The sequence below is a fragment of the Coffea arabica genome, chromosome 6e (genome assembly GCF_036785885.1).
Source record: "Coffea arabica cultivar ET-39 chromosome 6e, Coffea Arabica ET-39 HiFi, whole genome shotgun sequence".
Lineage (NCBI taxonomy): Eukaryota > Viridiplantae > Streptophyta > Magnoliopsida > Gentianales > Rubiaceae > Coffea > Coffea arabica.
In genome coordinates, this window is record NC_092321.1 from 52,397,891 (window position 1) to 52,414,217 (window position 16,327).

Consider the following 16,327-nt stretch of genomic DNA (forward strand, 5'->3'; position numbering starts at 1 on the left):
TTTATTGAAATTTCTTTGTATGTTGGCATTTTCTAAGGGGGAGTTTTATTTGAACTTATTTGATCAAAGAAATCTTCATTTTGTTTGTCATCATCAAAAAGGGGGAGATTGTTGACCTTGGTCGATCAATCCTTGGTTTTGATGATTAACAAACTAAAATGTAGATTTGGGCTAATGTTTTTATGTGAGCAATTTGTTAGAACAGATTCTTGTGGCACAAAAGAAGAAGCAAAAACAGGGCACTCATGTGGGACGTCCGAAAGGAAGCTATCGGACGTCCGAAAGGATGAAGAACATCAAGAAGGAAACTCTGTCGGACGCTCGTGAGGAAGCATCGGACGTCCGGAAGGATCGGACGCACGCATCGGACGCACATCGATCGCATCGGACGTCCGAGAAATTTCGCAAAGATTTGATGACTCTCTGACGACGTTCGGACGCAGGGTTCGGACGTCCGACAGGTGGTTTGGACGCAGGGTTCGGACGTCCGACAGGTGGTTCGGACGTCCGACAGGCCAACGGCTAGTTTTGACAGCATTTAATATTTGACCGTTAGAGAGCCTTTTGAAGCCATTTCTCACCTTCTATAAATACCCCAAAGCACAAGAAGACAAGAGATTTTTTGCCAACACAAAATACAAGCTTACAAGTGAGATTTTTGAGTAGAAAGATTCTTTGTTGGTTGTATAAGGGGTTGGGAAAGTTGGGTTGTGAGGTTGCTCAAGTGAAGGTTACTCTCTAGGTGGAGTAAAACCTTGGTGAAGGTGAACCTATCACTTGGAGTGGTAAAACCTTGGTGAAGGTTGCCTCATTTGTATAAAATAGTTCTTATTTGGGTGAGTGATCTTTCAAGTGTAGGTTGTTGAGGGTTAACTAGAATAGTTGTAAAACTCCTTGGCTCAACCAAAGTGTGTTTGGGGTGAGGAAGGAGTGAGCCTTCACTTGTACGTCTTGGTTAGCATCGCCATCTATTGAAGAGGCTATTGGATTGATATTTGGTTTGCATTTCTCATCTTTTCTCTTTAATTAAGTTTTCTTTATTGTGCTTAAATTTGATATATCTTTGTGCATCATTGTGAAATTGTTTGTACTCATTGGGTTGCACCAGGCCTAACATATTGTAAAAGGATAACTAGCTGATTTGCAGTCTAACCAAATTTGGTAATAGGAAAAATAAAATGGATATGGAAACAGCACCAAATAGAGTGTAATCCTCCATTCGTGCAAGTAAAGCAGCCACTCAACATTCCCCCCTTCAACTACCGTAAGTTCTTTCATCCACCCTTTTTGGTTCCTCGTCTAACACCCCCTCCCCTGAACTCACTGTCGAAAGAAGGCCTATTTTGTCTCTTTCTCTCCAAACAGCCATACACAATATCGATTGTAACCGTAACAACCAAGACCAATAAACATCATTAGTATATCAGAAGCCATAGACGACAAAGTGTAAACCATAAAGACACTCACATACGTCGTAAAGAAGCATTCATTCATCTCCAGAATGTTCAAATTGGTTCATGGAGTAAATTGGTCTAATGGTCGGCAAAACATCTAAAAGTCTCTTTCAATTTTTCCTCGGACTTAACAATATTGGTTCGCAACAACAGACTTGGGCAATGCATTCAAAGTGGTGCATTTAATTTTTTCAAAATTAAATAATTTTTCATAAATAAAAATGAGCTAAGAACTAGCTTGTGAAGGAAATCGATGTTACAAATACTGCTGTTAATTGATATGAAACAATTTACATATGTTTCAGGGAGGAAAATTTTGCTCCGACAAGTTACCGAACCCTAACTGATGACAAAAAAGGACTCGGGCACTATACAATGTATTCGCTTCTTAACATAAAGCCAAATTGGAATGGATCAGCACAAAATTGAAAGAAAAAATCCCATGCTTGGTTGGCAGATTGGGGAAACGTACCTTGAGGCAAAAAATTTGGAAGGCTTAAATAAGAGTTAGGCGATGAAGGTCGGCGCCGGGAAAAACCGTTGAGCGATGCTGAACCTTAATCGAAGCCAAAGTTGAGGGATACTTTAGATCCGTTCTTCTTGTAAGTGTCACAACTTGCTGGTTACTTCCCTGACAGAATAATTACAAAACCCACGTCTGAGAAAGTGCTATGTCAGTGAGAGGTTGGGGGTGATGAAGAGAGGGAGTAAAGAAGAAAACAGAGAGAGGCTAGGCTTATTTGTCGGTTTCTCCCTGACGCAATACAACGGTCTGAAAAATGTATTGGTGTTTTACTGTTTTGGGATTGAAAAGTTGGGATGATTTATTTGGTCAAGAAAAGTCAATCATCATTTTGATTTTACTGTTCCAAAATATAAAAAACTAAATATTATCAGTCCAAACACAACCTTAGTTTTCCAAGTTTTGGCCAGCGCATTGGTATGATTGTCAAGTTAACTTGCTTCTTGTCGATAGAGTGCTGCTCGTAGGGGTTAAAAATTGCGGGAGGTCAGAGAGGTTTTTTGTCAATGGCCATGGAAGAATTGTGAGCAATTGAGGGCGCAAGACACTCCGCCTTTTCTTTACTCCTCTGGATAACAATGAATAGATTTTAAAACTTGAACAGTGACTGGCCCATAGCCGTTGATTGAATCCTTTTTTTTTGTCGTAATGGCACATCTAGTCTAACCTAACATACTCCTACTCCTGTCGGGGGGAACCTACTCTATGGGGTAACCCAACTGAGTTGGGGGAATCTGACGGGAACTGAACCACATCAGACCAGACGGGTGCATCACACACTCGTATGGATTTAAAACAAACCTCATATTGAGGCATATTAATGGGAGATAAGGTTTGAACTCTTAACCTCCCATCCCACAATTAACTTGCAAACTTAGGATGTGAAAAATTCACCTGTTTGTTCACATGAACCCTTACTCCAATAAAATTGATACGGCAGAGTTGGTGGGGTACTTTAAAAGCCCATAGTTGTTAAAATCAAATGTTTGGTTTTGGCATGTCCAAACAAAGTTTTGAAAACTTTATTTTCAGAGCTAAATTAGGCAAACCAAATATCCATTCCAAACAAATTCACTTTTTCTTCTAATCCACAAAAGCGTACTTCTCAACAAGGGTTCGATTCGCGCCTTCAAGAAACTAAGCCTCCTACCATCACGTCTTCTCCCCATCTTTGCCTTGTTCTGAGCTTCCATTTTTACCGGTTCACCATGACAAATCGATTACACGAAGAGGAGGAGGATGAAGACCCGGTGAGATAGTCCTTTAATCTCCACCACCTCCGCACACTCTTATCTCTGGTCTTAACCCTCCTCCTGCAGACCCCTCCGACTCCATTTCTTCCCTGATAACTCCCCGCCATCGTGTATCAACCTATTTTCCCACTTCCTATCTTCCCCCGGAATGCAGTCCGTAAGTCCTTTAATCTCATTTCCTAAATTTAAATTTAAATGCAGTAATTTTAGATTTAATTTTATCATTTTATGTAGATGAGAAATTGCTGTGGAATTTTTAAATTTTGCATTTATTTATATAATTTTGAAATCAAAATCAGGTGTTGATAGCAGCAGAGGAATCGCATGTTCTCCTCAGAATATTAAACAATAGCTTCCAAACCCTAGACTCGGTAAAAGACAGCATTTCTCACATTTTTGCTATTTTTTTCTGCTCCATATCCTTTGACATTGGCGTAATTGATGCAAGGTAATATCAAACTTACATGGATTTTAGTTGTATATTTGCCTTTTTTGTGTTCATGTGAAGTTCTGTTGAATAAGGAATTTTAATATGTGGTATAGGTACAGAGGGTTGGATGAGGTAAAAACAAGTTGTAATCAAAATCAATGTGAGTTAAGTGAAAAGGAGCCTTGTGATGGTAATAAAGGGCAGTGTTCCAGTGCGGTTTTTAACGTTTTAGATACAATGTTAAAGGACAGTTTAGATCGCTTGAAAACAATGTGGTCAGTGGTTTTTTATTTTCTGAAGTCGGGAACTTCTTGTCATGTTGAATTCAGAGTTTCAGTTCTTTTATAATGTTTTGTAAATATTTAATGGGTACTGCTTGCTGATTTGGCTGTTCTTTCAGTATGTTTTTTATGATATTTAATATGGAGGTGAATGCATTGTATAGAGGATATCTTAGCCGTGTTAATGGTGCCATATAATGTAGCTTTACTATTTCAAGATGTGTGTAGAAGGATTTTCCAGGGAGCGGTAGAGAGAGTTATACATACATGTTTCGCTTGGAGAACAGAGGAGTACTTGCAAACATAAGAAGTTACAGAAGAAAACTTTGTGTTTTTTCTTCCAAAAGTTTCAGATTTTAAATTAGCTTTTTGGATACCAGTTAATGGTAGTTGCTCATTTGCCTAAATGTCTATCTGATACTGATTGTTGTTACCAACAGCTTGTATTAAGTTGCTTGTGTCTTCTCCACATACATCTTCATTTATGTTCTTTGAATATTCTTAGGAAAATCAGTCAAAATGAAGTACCTTCCTTACAGGATAGAAGATAATCAATACTTCGTTTCTTACAGGATAGAAGATAGACAAAGCATTAATGTGTATGGTATCTCTATTACTCTGATTTCTGGCTTCTGGTGTTCAACAATTTAGCAACTTTAATAGATTGTCATCCATGCTTCTATTTCTTTTTAGGCAATTATAAAATGTTGTTGCTGTGATGTTTAGTCAGAGGTAACTGGGATCCTGTTCTCTCTCTTCCGCTGTCTGTATCAGTTTACTTTAGCTGTTGTAATTATCTGCTACTTTAGGCAAATGTCCCCTTGAATACTTTACTAGTGACCTTTGAAATATAGTTTCTGAAGTGGCAGTGGTTGCCCTTTTTTAGTTTTTAATGTCTCCTCTCTTGGTAGCTTTTGTTGTTCTTTCAAAGGTGATTCTAAATTGTACTTTTGTTTTGCCAAATTGTATCAGGTTCCCTGTTTCAGTTTATGGAAGTGAATTATGCAATACTTGTTTGGAGTAATATTGAGCTTATAGTTTCTGTGTGTATGCCTTCTGCAACTGATGTTCCATAAGTTCCGCAGGCAAAGCATATCATGGGATGCTATAGGCAGTGAATGCTGTGACTTTGAAGTGAAATATAATCGAGATATAACTATAATTAGTGCTTTATGCTTGGAGGGTAATTTGGGGGTAGCTCTATCTCTTTGGTATATGATGATACAGAAAAGTGTTATTCCTGATATTATCACCCACAATTATCTAATAAACTGCTTCTGCAAAACTGGTAACTTGGATAAGGCAGAGTGGCTTATCAAAGAGGTTATTTAGGGTTCCTCCTCCCAATTGTGCAACTTACAACACTTTAATAAAGGGTTATTGTATTCAGAATGGTATTGAAAGGGCTTTAAATCTGTTTTCAACAATGGCCAACAGTGGTATTATCCCAAACAGAGTTACCTGTAACATTACTGTACATGCTCTTTGTAAGAAAGGTCTGCTGGAGGATTCAAGAAAGCTTCTTATGGAAATATTAGGTGATACTCACCGTAAGGACACATCGAATTTGATAACATCGACTATATTAATGGGTGGGTCCTTTAACAATGGACATATAAATCAGGCTCTCACTTATTTGGATGGCATTTTTTGCGGGAGTCTCCCAGTTGATGCTGTTGCCTACAATGTTGTCATTCATGGATTCTGTTTGATCAGAGATATATCCATTGCTTATAAATATGTCTGCAAAATGTTTACGTGTGGTTTTCTTCCTGATATATTTTCTTCCAATACTCTTATTGGTGCTTTCTGTAAGGAAGGATGGACCACTGAGGCTTGTTATATCTACAATATTATGTCCAAAATGGGTGTTTGTCCTGATCAAATCTCTTACAAGATGATTATACAAGGGCTATGTTTTCATGACGATGCAACAAAAGCTAATCTGTTTCTTCATGCTATTTTAGATAACTCATTTTGCCTGAACCTCTCATTTGGAATGTCATAATTGATGGTTATGGGAGGTGTGGTAATATGCAAAAGGCATTATACATCAGGAATCAAATGGTTGCCTTTGGATTAATGCCAAACACATTTACTTATAATGCCTTGATCCATGCACAGATAAAAGGTGGAAATATCGTTGAGGCACTTTCTTTGAAGAAGGAGATGCTTCTAAATGGTTATTTTCCAGGCTTAATTACGTACAATCTCTTGTTGGGTGCCTCTTGCATTCTTGGTAACATTCATTCAGTGCTGCAGCTATATGATGAAATAATAAGAGGAGGTTATTACCCAGACACAATAACATACACTGAGCCAATTAAGTTTTACTGTATACAAGGTTATACAGAGAAGGCAGAAGAACTCTTGGAAAAGTTACAGGCTTTGGATTTACAGGTTGACCATGTTCCATATCTGATACTCATGAAAAAGTATTGCAAGATGAGGGAGCTAGACAAAGCATTTGAACTTTATCAGAAGTGGTTATTCAGAAAGAGTTGAGAATACCTTTAGTATTGATCAATTGGTACTCTGGGCTGCAAAAATTTTTCTGATCAATACAGCTCCCTGCTGGCAGTACAGTTCATGCATTACATTAATTCATTATCTGTTCAAAGGAAGGATGGTTGATATCTTCTGCAAGTTGATGATCTCCACTTGAAGGTTTGTGCTTTGTGACCTCTCCTTATATTTCTGATATTTAAGATACCTCCTCTTCCATAATCTTTCATTTTAGTGCATTTGCACTTGATTTTCTCATAAAATTTGATAAGTTTTTAGTTGTATTGTTGACTGAGTATAAATTATTATCGGTTTCTTTTGGACTCATAAAATAACTTTGATTGCAGCTTCTGAATTTCAAGTTCCTTGACTCATATGCTTGCCTCTTATAGAAGTTGAAAGTTACTATAAACTGATTTTCTGTTATTTCATCTTCCAATAAAATATAGTAACTGATTTTCTGTTATTTCATCTTCCAATAAAATATACATAAAATAAAAAATTAAATCATAGGCCCTTTCGGTTTTCTAAATGAGGTTGAAATGCCTTTGCTAACATATTTTTGTGCAGTTTTTTGTGTGGAATTCTGTTTGAATTCCAAATTTCCAAAGTTATAAATTCAATATTTAGTGCTTCAAAGGTGTGGCACTATGACAAAATTTGTTAGTCGAAATAACATTGCTGTTTCAAATAGTTGAAGTTTGTTTTTGACATGAAGAAATAGTTTTTTCCATGAACACAAGTGAAAAATAAACCAAAACAGAAGAAATTTCTTTCAACTGAAAAAGAAATTCATGCAAGTACAAATAATGTCTTTGATGAGTATAATGGCACTTAGTGGAATTAGAAAATTGGTTGCCAACTTGGAGTTACTGATGCAAAAACTTTCTGATGTGGAAGATCATTATTGGTTTAGTCCATCAGTTTCAATGCACAACAGTAATATGGATATTTGTTGAATAGAATTTACCATGAGTATGATTGAGTTATTCTTTTGAAGTCAGCCAACAGAGCTATTTGTGAATTTTGTCTTTAAATGGGTTAAGGCTGGAATTTAATGGAATTAGAAATCGGTTGCTGACTTAGAGTTATTGGTGTAAAATCTTTCTGATGCCGAAGATCGTTGTTGGCTTAGTTCATAAGTTGCCATTTGGAATATATATTATCAATGTTATTGAACAATATACATTATTGATAGAAGGCATTTACTCATTTTAAATCAAAGAATCAGATCCTATCAACTGGTAATGTTTTAGGTACTAATAGGAGATAGGGTTAGACATACCTAGACTACTTTGGTCCTTGAATTGTCAGAATGTAATTGTGGACTTTTTAGTTGCCTTCAGGCATTGTATGAAGCTAATCGGAGAGACTAGCAGTTCTGTATTGCACCTTTGTGTGATTTCTCCATGTGGTCCAGTAGTGTTTAATCTGAATTTTCTTGACCACTTTTCTATTTGTATTGGTGAAGTTGGAGGTGTAGGATTCTGAAGATTTTGTTTTTGATGTAAATAATGATATATTGTGATAATTTCTTGCAAAATATTGCACAAGAAAGTAATTGATTTAGTAAAGAATGCATTTTTTGTAGTTTTTCTTGTCATGAATTTGAAGTCAGATACTTCATTTACATAAATTGAATATTTTTGAATAATTTCCACCATTGCAGATAGAGGTTCAATTATAAACCAGTAATAAATGGGCTGAATGACAAAACGGATGAGAAAGTTATAGTGCGAGAACTAATATTTAATCATTAAAGGCTTTTACTATCCATCCATTTTGCTTCTTTTTTCTTTCCTTGCTCCCCTTTATATTTAGCTATCTTAGCAGATGAAATATCTCCTATTCCCCTCCTATCTTTTTGTTACGGCTTATTTGGTGTTAACTTCCTCTTGTAATTTAATGTTATTCCACAAAACCATTTCTAAATTAGTTTTCAAATTATCCACATCCTCTTTATTCTCCCCATAACCTCCAATAGAACAAACTCCTTCGAGGAAGGAAAAGAATTTCCTGTAAAAAAAAAGAACATTTCACATCTATTTTATTGATTAAGGGTTCACACAGAGTTTGTCAGTACCATAGTTGGAATTTAGTACCCAGTTTCTTTTGATGCATCTGTCAGTCCATTGACTTGCGTTACATATATAGCTTTTTGAACATATTCTAGATAGCTAGACATTTTTGTTCATGGATCCAAATATGCACACTCTTCAAAGACAATTAGTCTTCCAGCTTTTCTTTGGGCGTCTGAGTTGCTAATTAAAGATGAACTAGAGCTGAAACCTGTAATTAACTCATTTTCATCTGAGAATAAGTGAAATTTGTACAGGATGGTGGATGAGATTAAAGCAAAGAAATGTAGAAGCAATCACATGTCATAGTAAAGAAAAATGAGATATGGTTTTCATTGATCAGGTGTTTTGATACCAGTTATATGCTTATCCTTCCTAAGGATTTTGATTGATTAATCAAAAGTTGATGGATTGAATTAGCTGAACTGCACGGATTCAAAACAAAGTGGATTCTCAGACAATGATAAGTCGTAAAGAACCAATGGTTAACCAGGTTATGTATACTATTTGTATCACATCTACTAGATTTACTTTATCTTTTGTTCATGGATGATTAACAAGACAGCAATAACATTGTTGGTAATCGTGCTAGCCACCATGTGATTGTGGGTTAAAAGTGAAGCCATCCTTTTTGTAATTTTCTCGTTTGCTTGTGTACCCATTACATTTGTGCTAACCAACCTTGTAAACCACTGGTGAATGGATATTGAAAACTTATTTATGAGATCTTCCATATGATTGAGCTGCTCAGGTTCTTTATATTCTATTTTCTGCAGATATGCCCCCCCTCCCCCCAAAGAAAAAGCCCTTTAGAAGTTGTGTATAAATTAGCTGGTGCCTGTGGTATATGGTTGGATGCCCCTTTTCATGGAGTTACTTTGGTTATTTATCATGATTTCCTCATAGTTCTTGCTCGGTCTTAAGATGTCATTGACTCTGGCACAGTGTCCTAGTCATTGAAAATTTGCTGAATTTGGCTTCATAGCTACAGCTTTGTAGTTTTTGGTGGCTGTGTTGCATGGCAATTGCCCACTAGTGGGACATTGATATTGTAACTAGATTTAATTCCCTAAGAAGTATTGTCATATCACTATCATGTCATCATCATCTTGAGGCACTTGTCATTTGTTCTTGGGAAGTTGTTGTATCTGTCTTTGGCACCTAGACAGCCTGTGGCTCTCTCGCTCAATGATGCAGGAAAAATTTTAAATGTGGCAATAGGAAATAATCCTCACACGAGATAATTCTTTGGTCTTTTTAGGTTAAGTTTCCATTTTCCCTTATATTTCAGTTGTTCCTTGAGGGTGTTATTATTATTTTTTTTCACATTTTCATATCTATTTAGCTTTAGTTGCCTTTAGCATGCTTAATTATCTCTCTGTACTCTTTAGTGCTAATGTTGTTTTCCCGGGCAGCTATATTGTTAACACCAGGTAGAGTGCAGTTAGATAGTGAATCAGTAAACTCAGGTAATTCTGTTGATATTTTGAGTGTCTATACAAGCAGTTTCATGCTTGCATCTGTTATAGCTTCTTACATTTTATCATGGAAAAAATCGTTGCTTAATTGTGGAATGGCTGTATTTTCATACTCAGGCAGCCTGACTTTCACCTTTAGACTATAGTCCCTGGGAGAAGCTGACCAGGAAACACATGCCACGTTTGATTAAAGGAGACTATTGATGGCCTTAGGTGTTGTTCTGTCAACCATCTGTTTAGAATTTTATGGTAGACTGTCTTTTCACTATTAATAGCAATCTTCCCCTTTTCTTTCTCTTTTGGAGCTATTATCTCAATTTGTATGTCTTTGCTGACGTTTGTAGGAACGTACAGAGATTTCATTATACAGATTCAAACTTTGCCAGTTGTCCTCAAGCTCAAGGAGATAATCCATCCAGGGCTGTGAATCTCCTTTTCAGCCACACCAGCTTTACGGTTGTATATATATCTCTTGGTTTCACTGGAATGTATAATTACCTGAGTTTACGTTCTTCTGTCTCTGTGTTTTACTACTCAATAAGGAAATGTCATGGAGCCATTTATGTTGTGCATGAATATGCAAGGTGGTGCACCACATTGATCTTTTTAGTTTATCAAGAATAAACTTAATTGTACTAATTATGGGTAGGATGGAAAACTTTTATAAAGCAATTTTTCTTTGTTAGTGGTTTATACCGTCCACTTACCAGAAGAGATCATTTTGGAAGTTGCATTAAGATTTAAGTTTTCATGGCTTACCTGGGGCATCACTAGGATTTTGATCCATGTAAAGATGTAGGATTAGTTTGCATACATTTATGTTATAATCCACTGTTGCAATCATCAAAATGCCAAGGGTTTGGAGTTGCACTCAGACGTAGCTCAACAAAAATGTATGGATTGTTCTAACATCAATTGTTTCAAGTCTGATCTACTTAGATCTGAAACTTATTGGTTGCAGTTAATGAATTTCATTCCATTTGGTCAAGAATATAATAGGGATGGTGACTGGCTGGCACTCATCCTTTCAGGCTCATGGAAGCCTGAACTTGGTCGGACGCTTGTCTACCTAAGCCCCTCCTGAATCCCATTGTGTGTATAATCACCACCAAATTAGCTCAGCTTAGTGGCTACGTCTAGCAACCTGCCAATTTTCCCGCTCAAGCAAAGTGTCTAGCAAATCTGCTGATTTTCATTATGCTAATGCACAATTTTTACAGTCTTATTGTTAGAATAAGAATGGTTGGTTTTGGTTGAAATGTGACATACTATATCATTTGGGAGACATAAGGACATAAACAAAAACAATGAATTCAACTTTGCAACTAATACACTGGCAGAATTAGTTCCCTGTGCATACTTATGCGATGCATCAGTAGAAGAAAAGTTCCTAATATTGTACTGAAGATTCTTTAGGAGTAGACAGCAATGGGGATTTTTTGTCTGTAATATATGCTGAACAAAAGAAAGTTGTTAAATTCATGAAAGATGGTGAGTTGTTCTAGTTCATAAAAAGTTTGAGTTGTGATAGAATAATGGTATCTGCTGTTAAGTATCTAGTGCATGAAAAGCTGACTTGTAGCTGAAAAGGAAGGAATCAGATACTAGTAGTTTTATCGCCGAAGGCATCCTAAAGCCTGTTGTGTGCTGAAAATATGTTATTTTAATGGATCTAGTTGTGATGGGGATCATACTAGGACTTACACTTTCATCATAAATTCTTCCTTTCCTTTAATATACATGGTTGCTTGTGCTATTAGAGTGGTAGTTTGTGGTATTTGTTATCCGTCGGAGCTTAAGAATTTTTATGCTTCTTTTTTCCCAATGTAATTTTAGATACTGCTACCTTCAAAATTTGAATGTTCTATCAGGCATGCTTCAAAGATCTCTTCTGTCTGATTACCTTACTCATGGTTTTACAGGAGGAAATCTCTTTTTGAGCATCTTTGTAATGTTGACTGCACAGATATTGTTCAGGTAACTTACCTTAACCAGGCACTTATCCCTCAACAGTACTATTGTTTTCCTGGTCATCGTATCTGCTGATTTGGATTTTGGAACATATCAGATTTTGGCTTAATTTTGCAGGTTTGGCCTAGTTCTTCCAATATGTCTGTGGCGTGCCTCATGAAACTCAGTTTTACCTGTCAAGAGCAGTGGACAATGGGTATCACTGATTGCTTGGCTGTTGGGGATGAGTTGGTTTTATGAATTGCATCTTATTGTATTCTACATGTTAGAGATCAATCACCGCAATTGCTTTTCACTGGGTCTGTACATCCATCATATTCGTGCTGCTTCTGCTACTGAAGCTGATGAGCATTCTTAACGTTTTTGGTGGTGATTCGTGGTTAGGATTTTACTGTGGCACCATGTACAGAGTGACCATTCCTTTTCTCATAAAAATTTAGTGCTCATTCAACTGCAGGTATTCTACATGTCATTATGGTCATCTAGTTCTTTAATTGGTCTCATTAGTTCTTGGTCAGTAATATTTGTTTTTTTGCATCTCTTGGAAAACGAATCACTTGGGATTTTGCAGTTGTTATTGCATGTTAACATGGTGTTATAAAATCTGTTGTATTATTTCAGACCTTTCTGCACACTCTGTTTGCATATGTTGTATAATCCCCATTAGACATGTAACATGTCTGCTCTTATTGGGATGCTTTGTTGTATATTTTCTGCCGTGCCTGATACTACTAGGTGTTTTGTTCAAGGTAGCTGAAGACCGCGGCAAAATCTGAAAATATGCCTCAGAAATTCCCTGCTTGCAAGATAAGGATACCAAGGTTCACATTTGATTCTTTGCCGTTGGTCATCGTCCTTTACATCATCCCTAATTTCATGTAATGAACCATTCGCAGAAAGCTTGATAGCGAACCTCCTCAACAAAATGTATTAGATGGAGATGTAAGGGCGGTATAAGATAAATTTGAGAATCTGTCATGAAGCTGTGGATAGATATTCGATTGCTGAAGTTCTCTGTTATTGTAGGTCAATTTTGTTGGTCGTGACTTACTGCCTTTTTATGTTAAATTTGGAGCGGGCACCTTGGGATATTGAGGATTATTGGTCTTGCCAACCATTTGGCTGGAAGTTAAGTGGGAGAAAATACTTTTGCTTAGATATGCATGGACAATTTCATTCATTGTGAACCCTCTATGCTTTCATTCATTTTTCTATTTTGGACAATTTACCCCATAAAATTAGGAAAAGATTTCATACTACTGAAATTGGTCAAATTAAGTGTGGATGGGCAATGATATATGAATCAGCTCATTTTTTTTTTTTTTTTTGCATATTCTTAATGATTGATGTCAAATATTGAATTGAGAAGGAAGATTAGATTGGTGTAATAGGAGGATGCCATTCATATGGTTTAATTGAGGTCTTTATTAATTGTAGTTTTACTGTCCATAATGAAGGTTATATTGCATGGCGTTGATAATTGATACTTTAGAGAATAACTAAAGGTGCAAATTGAGCATTTTCGTGTTGCAATCTAGAAGTAGATGAATATATTTTGTCATAAAGGTTTTGAAACTGAAGAGAATAGATATACGAACGTGTAATAATGCACAATTTAGAGTACCACTTCAGTTTATTGTCTTTAGTGAAATATCCTGAATTTTGTTGGATTGAGTACGGGGCATGAGCGTACTAATGACCTGGTAATTTTTACTTCGACTTATCCCCCAATTCTGGACTCGAAGGGGACAAGGTTTAAGACACTTGGATACGGCAGTGGTTTTGCTGCCAACCTTTTTGACAAGAAATCTCCACTTATAAGTTCTCTCGGAAGCCTTTAGGGTAGGAACGCTTTGACCCTGCCTATGGTAGGAAGGGCTGCAGAGATCGACACGTGTTGGAGTTGAATGGAGTCCAAACGGAGACGTTAAGTTGTGACAGAGCGCGTGGAGAGAAAATATGCATGCACCGTCTGCGGATGCAACCAAAAAATCACACGGACTTCCGTACGATGTTGTAGGTTGGGCAAGGAAGGGTAATTGCAGGTTAGAACCAGAGGCATTTATGCATTTGCAAATGCACCAATTACCAATGGAAAAATGCTGCACATGCCTTCGACAAAAAATGTGCGTAAAGAAGGTACCGAAATTTTAACAAATAATAAATGTAAATCTCACACGTGTGGGGGATAATAATTTGGAAGAAGGAAAAGTGGAGCAGAGTTAGTATAACAAAATTAGTATAGTCGGGAAAGAAGGTACCGAAATTTTAACAAATAATAAATGTAAATCTCACACGTGTGGGGGATAATAATTTGGAAGAAGGAAAAGTGGAGCAGAGTTAGTATAACAAAATTAGTATAGTCGGGAATTTTTTTTTCCTCTGCAGATTGTTCACGAATATAAGAGTCAACCACTAAACAAAAACGTCATGCATATCTAATCTATAACTACATATAAGTTAAGGGCGTGTTTGGAAGTGAAGTTTTTGACCAAGTTTTTTAGCTACTAGTTTTTTAACAACTTTTGCTACAGGAACCCCAAAAAATTTATCAAAGTTTTTTACTTACACACTTCAAAATAATACACAAAAAACTTTCCCTTCAACTTTTCTTCTTTTTCCTCCCCTACCCAACCGGCCACCACCTCCACCACCGCTCCTGGCGCCGGTAACTATTCCGGCCAACTTTTGCCGGCCTTCCTCTTTTTTTTTTCTCTCCCTCCCCTCCCCCTTTGACCAATATGTTGGTTTCCAAAATCTCTTTTTTCTTTTTTTTTTCTTTCTCCCTCCCCCTTCCCCTCTTTCCCTCTGCCTTTCCCCGCCACTTTTCCCCTCCTGCAGCTTGGGGAGAAGGAAAATTGCAAAAAAAAAAAAAAAAAAAAAAAATTATTCTCGGCTGTTGCTGCTTATTCTGCCGGCAAGATAAGGAGAGGAGAGGGAGATGGAACATTGGAAAAAAAAATCATTTCTGTTGCTGCAAAACTCATGTGCAAAACTCAGGTGGCGGCAGAGGGAGAGGGAGAGGGAGGGGTGGCGGGGGAGCTTTTGCAGGGGTGGGGGAGGGGGGTTGCGGGCAGAGGGGTGGGGGAGGGGGTGACGACGGGGCAGAGCGCGAAGGCGCATAGGGGGTGGCGGGGCAGAGGGGAGGAGAAGGGGAAAGGGAGGAGAGGGGTGGCGGGAGGTGGCATTGGTGGAGTTGCTGCTGGGGGTGGCGGAGGTAATGGGGAAGAGGGAGGGGGAAGGAAGAAGAAGAAGAGAGGAAAGAAAAGAAAAAGGAAAGAAAGAAAAAGAAAAAGAAAAAGAAAGAGAAAAAAAAAAGAGAAAGAAAAAAAAAGAAAAGGAAAAAAAAAGTTTTTCACAAACTTCTACAAAATTTTTCACCTTACAAAAATTTCTACAAAATTTTTTCAAAAACTTCTACAGTGCACTACAATAAAGGGCCTGTTTGGAAGTGAGTTTTTTGACCAAGTTTTTTACCTACTAGTTTTTTAACAACTTTTGCTACAGAAACCCCAAAAAACTTCTCAAAACTTTTTACCTACACACTTAAAAAATACACAAAAAACTTTCCCTTCAACTTTTCTTCTTTTTCCTCCCCCACCCAACCCACCACATCCTCCGCCGCCGGCCACCACTTCCACCACCACTTCTGACGCCGGTTGCTATTCAGGCGGCCAGTTCCTGCCATACACAAAGTTTTTTTTTTCTCTCCCTCCCCCCTCCCTCTTCCCCTCTGCCTCCCCCGCCCGCTTCCCCCTCCCCTTTCAGGCGGTTTTTAAATCCTTCATTTTCAAACACAAAAAATGAACATAAAATCCCAAGAACCGAACAAGCAAAATCATAGCCCAAAAAAGGCAAAAAAAGGGAAAAAAAAAAGTCCAAAATGGAGGAATTGGATATCAAATTCAACGTGATGGTTTCCTTATTCAACTGGATGCAGAAGAGCAAATCCTCCGCGACGAAGCGATCCAAGTTCCGCAAATTCCTCGATGCTTTCTGCCGGAAACCGAGGTACTATTTCAGTGCCGTCCGCTGGGTGGCGGGGAGATAGGGTCGCGCTGGGGAAAGGGCAGGGGGGTGGCAGGGGAGGGAGTCGCGCAGGGGAGGTGGCGGGAGAAGCTGGGGAAAGGGCAGGGGGTGGCGGGAGGAGAAGGGGAAAGGGAGGAGAGGGATGGCGGGCGTGAGTGTTGCTGGGAGGTAACGGGGAGGAAAGAAAGAAAGAAGAAGAAGAAAAAGGAAGAAGAAGAAGAAGAGAGGAAAGAAAAGAAAAAGGAAAGAAAGAAAAAGAAAAGAAAGAGAAAGAGAAAAAGAAAAGGAAAAAAAAGTTTTTCACTCTACAAAAACTTCTACAAAA

The 16,327-nt window shown here is 37.7% G+C and overlaps 1 pseudogene; it reads left to right on the forward strand.

Annotated features, from left to right (window-relative positions):
• The first annotated feature begins 2,982 nt into the window (after nt 1–2,982).
• LOC113697163 (uncharacterized) lies at nt 2,983–13,153 on the forward strand (annotated as a pseudogene).
• Nucleotides 13,154–16,327: the final 3,174 nt, after the last annotated feature.